The following is an 8693-nucleotide window of genomic DNA, read 5'->3' on the forward strand; positions in this document are numbered from 1 at the left end:
TCCAACAAGGTTTGGATACGTCTTTTGGATACTTCATCATCACTATGATACTCCAAGAAACGTGAGTTGTAGAACAACTTCATAACTCTCTTAGATGTTCGCTAAAACTCATAATTCAAATAGTTCCACCATGATCCAATCATAGATATTTGACTTTTCTATTACGATGATTTCCACTTCATGCTGAATTTATTTGAATCTATTCAAATGTTTCAAACTTCTTCCTTATCGAATATATCCATATATACTCAATTCATTGTTGAAAGTTTTCATGAAGTAGAAGAATCTCCCGCACACAACTATGCCCAGTGAACCACATATATCATCATGTATGTTTTCACTAAGTTAGTTGCCCGTTCAACTCTTGGCCTATGAACGGTATTTTAGTCATTCTCTTTAGAAAAATTTGCAAGCGCCAAACGATTCAAAAATCAAATGACTCCAAAAATCCATCTGCATGGAGTTTCTTCATGCGTTCCTTTCCAACATGACCTAAATGGCGGTTCCACAAATAAGTGGAATTCAAATCATTTGCCTTATGGCATTTTAGCGTCAGTATTATGTGTGTGTGTTTCACCATTAGGATTTATAATAACTTATCCATTGTACATGGAGTAATGTCATAATTTGAACAACTCATTGTTTTCATTTGACCAGAGCAAAATAACAATTATTAAGTTCTTTATTATAAATTCTAAGGGCTAGATAGAATGCCAACGACGAACATAATAACACTTTATTTTGTTCCAGACGTGTATTCCTATCATATTCCTTGTCAGTCACTTATGCCATTGTATTCTTGTATTGTGTTGTTTTGTATGACACTTCATACCAACCAATATGGTACTAATACCAAAGAATTTCATTGTGTGACCTAACTAGGAATACAACCATAACATGTATATCATTTATATACACCTGAGCTAGACTTTCTAGTCTTTTCTTTTCTTTTTGCCAAAATATCTTTTGAAGTTTCTCTTTTAGTTTTCCTCATTATTTAGAAAAACACTTTAACATTATTAACTTCTAGGTTTGTTGGTCAAATACCAATAACCTTGAGGTTCTTACTTTAAGTTGATCATCATATGACAAGTGTTTCAGATTTCACTATTAGTAACTTTGTAATATGATGAACAATTTCACTCATAATTTTATCCATGATATCATGACGACTTTTCGAGACCATGTCTGTACATGCTAGGCTCGTAAAGTTTTAACCTTGGTATTCGCATGTGCAAATCTGGCTTGCACCCGTTGTATGCACACGTATAATCTATCACACCCGATCATCACGTGATGCTTCGATACGACGAGTCTTAGCAACGGTGCATACTAAGGATGATAACTTCATGGATATGCGAATATTGTTAGTGCCCCAATAGTTGGAGGATTGGGACGCCTTGCGTCTTCAACCTTCGTACATTCCCATAAAACTTATGAGTTTATGTAGTCTCACCAAATTTATATTCAATCATCTTGCAATAAGGTCTTAAATATCACATATATCTCATACCTTGATTATTTCTGAAAACTAAATTTTCAGCTCCTTACTTTTCAAACAGATTTGAACTTCAAGTTTCACGGAGACAAGATAACTTTAGGTACTAATTGAAACCATAGCTCTTTGAATCAATAATGTGAGGTTTACTAAAAGTTTGCAATAGGACTTAATCAATTCTTGATTCTTTAACAATACGGTACCAATCCGTAAAGTTTCTTATCAGATTTTAACAGAATTTATATCTCAATTACAAGACTAGCGCATAGTAGTAAACGGATGCCAATACTACAAAATTAATTCAAAATACTACCCAGACTATGTTTATGATAATTAGTTCATGTTTTAATCTAATTACTAATGAACTCCCACTTAATACAACATCCCTCATAGTTGTTAAGTGGTACACGATCCAAATCCACTACACCAAAACCGATCATCACGTGAGATGATGTAGCTTCAATGGTGAACATCAACATGTTGATCATATCATCCATATGACTCGTGTTCAACCTTTCGGTTTCCGTTGTCCCGAGGCCATGTCTGTACATGCTAGGCTCGTCAAGCAAACCCAAGTATTCCGCTTGTGCAACATGGCTTACACCCGTTGTATATGAACGTTGAATCTATCACATCCGATCATCACGAGATGCTTTGAAACGACGAACTTTGGCAACGGTGCATACGAGGGGAGAACACTTTATTATCTTGATATTAATGTGAGGGATCATCTTATAATGCTACCGTCGCGTTCTAAGCAAAATAAGATGCATAAAGGATTAACATCACATGCAATTCATATGTGATATGATATGGCCCTTTTGTCTTTGCGCCTTTGATCTTCATCTCCAAAGCACAGACATGATCTCCATCATCAACGGGCATGATCTCCATCATCATCGGCGTAGCGTCAAGGTCCATGGCGCCGTCTTCATGGTTGTTCACCTCATGTAGCAACTATTACAACTACTTTGAAATACTACTCAACATGAAAATTAAAGACAACCATAAGGCTCCTGCCGGTTGCCACAATACAATAATGATCATCTCATACATATTCATCATCACATTATGGCCATATCACATCACCAAACCCTGCAAAAACAAGTTAGACGTCTCTAATTTGGTTTGCATATTTTACGTGGTTTAGGGTTTTCGATAGAGATCTAATCTACCTACGAACATGAACCACAACGGTGATACTAATGTTGTCAATAGAAGAGTAAATTGAATCTTCACTATAGTAGGAGAGACAGACACCCGCAAAGCCTCTTATGCAATACAAGTTGCATGTCGAACGAGGAACAAGTCTCATGAACGCGGTCATGTAAAGTTAGTCCGAGCCGCTTCATCCCACTATGCCACAAAGATGCAAAGTACTCAAACTAAAGATAACAAGAGCATCAACGCCCACAAAACCATTGTGTTCTACTCGTGCAACCATCTATGCATAGACACGGCTCTGATACCACTTTAGGGATTCGTTGCATAGAAAACAAAAAAAATTCCTACCGCGAGAACGCAATCCAAGCCAAGATGCAATCTAGAAGATGGGAGCAACGAGGGGATGAACGAGACTAACCCTTGAAGATTTCCAAAGCCTATAAGAGTAGGCTCTTATTGCTGCGGTAGACGATCACTTGCCGCTTGCAAAAGCGCGTAGAAGATCTTGATCACGGTGCCACAATCGGGCAGCACCTCCGTACTCGGTCACATGTTCGGTGTTGATGAAGACGACGTCCTTCTCCCCGTTCCAGCGGGCAGCGGAAGTAGTAGATCCTCCTCGGAATCCCGGCAGCACGATGGCGTGGTGGCGGTGGTGGTGGAGATCTCCGACAGAGTTTCGCCTAAGCTATGTGGGAGAGAGAGGTAGGAGGGAACCGCTAGGGTTTGGGAGAGGGGGCGCCGGCTAGGGCAGCCTTGAGGGGTGCGGCCATGGTGGTGTTGTGTTGGCTGGCCAGCCCCTCTCCTCCCCTCTTTATATAGGTGGAAGCCCCAAGGTTTAGGTCAAAGTGTCCGAATAAGACCCCAACAAAAACCTTCCATGTGACCAAACCTAGGGGGAGTGGGACTCCCCCCTTTCCTTGGTGGGGTGGCCGGCCACCATGGTGGGGAGTCCACTTGGGACTCCTCCTCCCTTAGGCTGGCCGGCCAAGGTGGGTGGAGTCCCTCTGGGACTCCACCTTCCATCCTTATTTCTTCCAGACTCTTCTGGAACCTTCTAGAACCTTCCAGAGAAAATACCGGATCATTTTCAAACCTAGAAAATGACTTCCTATATATGAATCTTATTCTCCGGACCATTCCGGAACTCCTCGTGATGTCCTGGATCCCATCCGAGACTCCGAACAAAACTTCGAACTCCATTCCATATTCCATATCTACTTAAACGACATCAAACCTTAAGTGTGTCACCCTACGGTTCGTGAACTATGTAGACATGGTTGAGACTTCTCTCCGACCAATAACTAATAGCGGGATCTGGAGATCCATAATGGCTCCCACATATTCAACAATGACTTTAGTGATCGAATGAACCATTCACATACGATACCAATTCCCTTTGTCACGCGATATTTTACTTGTCCGAGGTTTGATCATCGGTATCACTCTATACCTTGTTCAACCTCGTCTCCTGACAAGTACTCTTTACTCGTACCGTGGTATGTGGTCTCTTATGAACTTATTCATATGCTTGCAAGACATTAGACGACATTCCACCGAGAGGGCCCAGAGTATATCTATCCGTCATCGGGATGGACAAATCCCACTGTTGATCCATATGCCTCAACTCATACTTTCCGGATACTTAATCCCACCTTTATAACCACCCATTTACGCAGTGGCGTTTGATGTAATCAAAGTACCTTTCCGGTATAAGTGATTTATATGATCTCATGGTCATAAAGACTAGGTAACTATGTATCGAAAGCTTATAGCAAATAACTTAATGACGTGATCTTATGCTACGCTTAATTGGGTGTGTCCATTACATCATTCATACAATGATATAACCTTGTTATTAATAACATCCAATATTCATGATTATGAAACTAATCATCCATTAATCAACAAGCTAGTTAAGAGGCATACTAGGGACTCTTTGTTGTTTACATATCACACATGTATCAATGTTTCAGTTAATACAATTATAGCATGGTATATAAACATTTATCATAAACATAAAGATATATAATAACCACTTTTATTATTGCCTCTTGGGCATATCTCCTTCACTAGTCAATGAAAACTAGGACTGGCGGGTGCGCCAACTCAGCGCCTCGGACTTTGCGGTTGTGTTCCCTTCCAAAGAGAGCCGAAGGATTGCCATCAGAGGTGGAGGCCTGACCCTCACAACAAGCAAACTCAAAGCCCTGATAACTGTCCAAGTGGGAGACCCCCTGGCATCTGAGACCTTGGTGGAGACTTGGGTCCTTCTCATTGGAGTGCCACCGCCACTCCGACATGCCGATAGGCTGCTGCTTAGCACTAGGGAGCTAGGACGTCCGATTGGGGTGGACATGGACTCTCTCGCTCACCCTTCTGCGCCCATCCGAATGTCTGTGGGCTGCCAAGCACCGGTCAAGATCCAAGAATTCATTACCTTGTTTGTCAATATGAAAGGGTATCGCATCCGTGTCGAACAAGAAGTTGAGCTAGCTGGTGATTCACCTCCCCATGCCCCTCCTCCGGCATAGGAAAAAGGGGAGAGGACGACAAGGCGACGCCAACGATGAGACCGATGAAGACCGTTGGGATGGACGTAGAGGACGTCACCGTAAGAACGACAAGGACCCTGCCTCGGCCCCGACGGGAGGGGATGGAGGCGCATGCCGTAAGTCGGTGGCCCTCATGCCATCTGCGATAAAGGAACATGATCCTGCTTCCCATGCACCCGCCCACACAATGCACCAGTTCAACTTCCAGCCTCGGTGTTTTCGCAGTACGGCTCAAACCTCACAGAAGGTGGGAACATTTTCCCGATGATGGCAAAAATCATGAACAATGCAGTGGAACAACCGCAGCCACAGACTCCGTCAGGTTCCTTCGACTCCGATCCACTTCAAGCCTCCCTTTCCATCATATGTGATACCCCTGAGGACCCCGAGGATGCGGGACATATCGACCCAATGCCCGGGAAGGCGATGCAACTGTCCCAAGCTAACAGAGAAGAGGCGGGACTGGTGATCCCTTCTCCACATGCCTCCAAGGAGCAGCTGTTGCACGACAGCGAGAAGAAGAGCAAGAGCAATCATGACAGGCCCTCAAGAAGAATGATGCTAGAAGCAGCGCTGTTGGCGGACGCCACGATGGTGGACCAGAACTCACATGTAAACAACCTGGGTCTTCACCAAGCACCGGTGATCGCGCGCCACACCACGGTCCGCTAGCTCCTTCTAGAAGACTCCCCTATCCCGGCTCTGGGTGCCACAATGGCAAGGGCTCCTCGCTCCAAGGCTATACCGACGCACGCGGAACGCAAGAGCACTCGAGGCAAGGGCCTCACAGACGGACCGGTCCTGGAGCGCGCGGTTCGCCTAACTGCTGACAAGAACGACATGACCAAGTCAACGGCGAACAAGACGGTGCAACCTCTTCTTCGCCACAGGTTCTAGGTACGTCTCCCCTTGCCGAGTTTACTGCCTTCCAAGATTCCTCTGTTGAACATCTACTGCATGTGGCAAAGGATAGTTGTATCCTGTTTAACTCGGTCGAGAAGATACCTGCACAATTGGTCGCTCTAATACAAGCAAAGGAGCTGGCTCAAGCGGAGCTAGCGGCTGCTAGACAGAAGGCGGAGGCAGAAGCGACCTAGAACAAGGAAGATGAAGAGGAAAATGGGAAGGGTCCCACAAACCAAAGCACGGAAGAAGTTCCTCCTCAAGAGAGCCCAAGCGGGGATCTCGCGACGGGGAAAGAAAAGACCAGACGCTCACCCATCAGGCTGAAACGCGGAAGGGCTGCGACTAGACAAAACCTCGGACCTCGTCCGCTAACCCGCCAAGCACGGGCGCTGCAGTTGGTGTCCCAATGAGATGCCTTTTCTGGAATATCCGAGGGTTCGGCAGGAAGGGGCGCCGAACCCTCTTAAAGGAATACATGCGCCTTCACATGATAGACGTGGTTTTGCTGCAGGAAACCATCAAACAAGACTTTACCAATGCGGAGCTTCGAAGCCTTGAAGTGGGAGAGAAGTTTTTCTGGGGATGGCTCCCGGCCACTGGACAATCGGGCGGGATGCTCATTGGGGTGCGCGATAGTGTCTTCGAAGTGGGTTCAATTGACAAAGGCCAGTTCTACCTAAGTGTGGCTGTCCTTCATAGGGTGACGAACCGCACGATGGACTTTATCGGTATCTATGGCCCGGCAGATCATGGTCGTGCGATAACCTTCTTACAAGAGATTTCCGAGAAGGTTGCTTCTACAACTAGACCCATGATCATGGGAGGTGATTTCAATCTGATCCGCGCTGCAGAAGACAAGAATAATAACAACTTGAATTGGCCCTTGATGAACCTTTTCAATGACAACATTGCATCTTGGGCCCTTAGAGAAATTTCTCAAACAGGGGCTAGGTTCACTTGGACTAATCGACAGCTCAATCCGGTGCGTTCGGCACTTGACAGAGTGTTCGTATCACCGGCGTTTGAATCCATGTTCCCCCTTTGCTCCCTGGCGGCCGAGACTAGCCTAGGCTCGGATCACACCCCATTGGTGTTTGATACAGGGGAAGGGTTCCCTGTCCGCAGTAATCGGTTCTTCTTTGAATCCAGTTGGTTAGAAAGGATGAACTTCTGACCGCTCGTGAAAGCGACATGGGAGAACCTCAGCAATAAAGTAAGAGGCAGAGACATTGTTGACTGGTGGAATTTTATGAGTGTGGGCCTTAGGAAACACCTGAGAGGTTGGAGTCACAATCTGGGCCGTGACTCCAAAGAGGCAAAAGCGGCCCTGCTGGCGCAGATCTCTCACCTCAATCTCCAAGCAGACGCGGCGGGCTTAGATGAAGACTGTTGGCCAGCTAGATACCATCTTGAGGAGCAGCTGCTGCACCTCTATAGGGTAGAGGAGGAGCACTAGAAGCAGCATGGGAAAACATGTTGGGCCTTGCAAGGAGATGCAAATTCCGCGTACTTCCACGCGGTGGCAAACGGTCGGCAGCGCAAGTACCAGATCACGGTGCTCAATACACCACTTGGCCCGATCACGGATCAACGGTTGATCCAGGAACATGTGTATGACTTCTACCGGGAACTGTTGGGCACAACCGCAACAAGGTTCTGCGGGCTGGCGCCGGAGACTTGGACCGATCGACAACGGGTGTCGCAAGAAAAAAATAATAACCTAGCCCTCACCTTTTCAGAAGTGGAATTGGACAATATCACCAATGACATGAAAACAAACACTGCCCCTGGACCAGACGGACTGCCAGTGATCTTCTTTAAAACCTTGCCCTTGGTGAAACGGGGAATCCTTCACATCCTCAATGATTTTGTGTTGGGGCGCATAGACATTGCTCGTCTCAACTTTGGGATTCTATCTCTCATCCCCAAGGTCCCGGGTGCGGACCAGATTACTCAATATAGACCAATTGCACTGATCAACGTCATATTCAAAATCGTTGCCAAGACATACGCTTCCCGCCTAGACCCGGTGGCCAACAGAATCATCAGTCCAAACCAGACCGCATTCATAAAAGGCAGGAACATCCTTGATGGGCCCCTTGCGCTCATAGAAATCATTCATGAGATAAAATCCAAGAAGTTGGGAGGGATTCTCCTTAAGCTATACTTCGAGAAAGCCTCCGACCTGGTGAATTGGGACTTCCTAGCTGAGGTGCTCGGGGGAAAAGGCTTCGAGGAGGGTAACATTCACCGCATCTCCCAAGTAGTGGCTGGAGGGCAGACGGCTATCTCGATCAATGGGGTGATTGGCCCATTCTTCCGGAACAAGCGAGGGGTGAGGCAAGGGGATCCACTCTCTCCGCTGCTGTTCAACTTCATTGGGGAAGAGCTATCCGCAATCTTGTCTGCCGATGGGAGGGCTGGGCACATTCATGGGGTAGTCCCGCACCTTATTCCAGGGGGATCTCCCACCTTCAATATGTGGACGATACACTCATCCTCATTAAGAATTCAGACGAAGACATTGCAAATCTGAAGTTTCTGCTCATGTGCTTTGAAGACATGTCTGG

The sequence above is a fragment of the Lolium perenne genome, chromosome 4 (assembly GCF_019359855.2).
Source record: "Lolium perenne isolate Kyuss_39 chromosome 4, Kyuss_2.0, whole genome shotgun sequence".
Taxonomy (NCBI): Eukaryota; Viridiplantae; Streptophyta; class Magnoliopsida; order Poales; family Poaceae; genus Lolium; species Lolium perenne.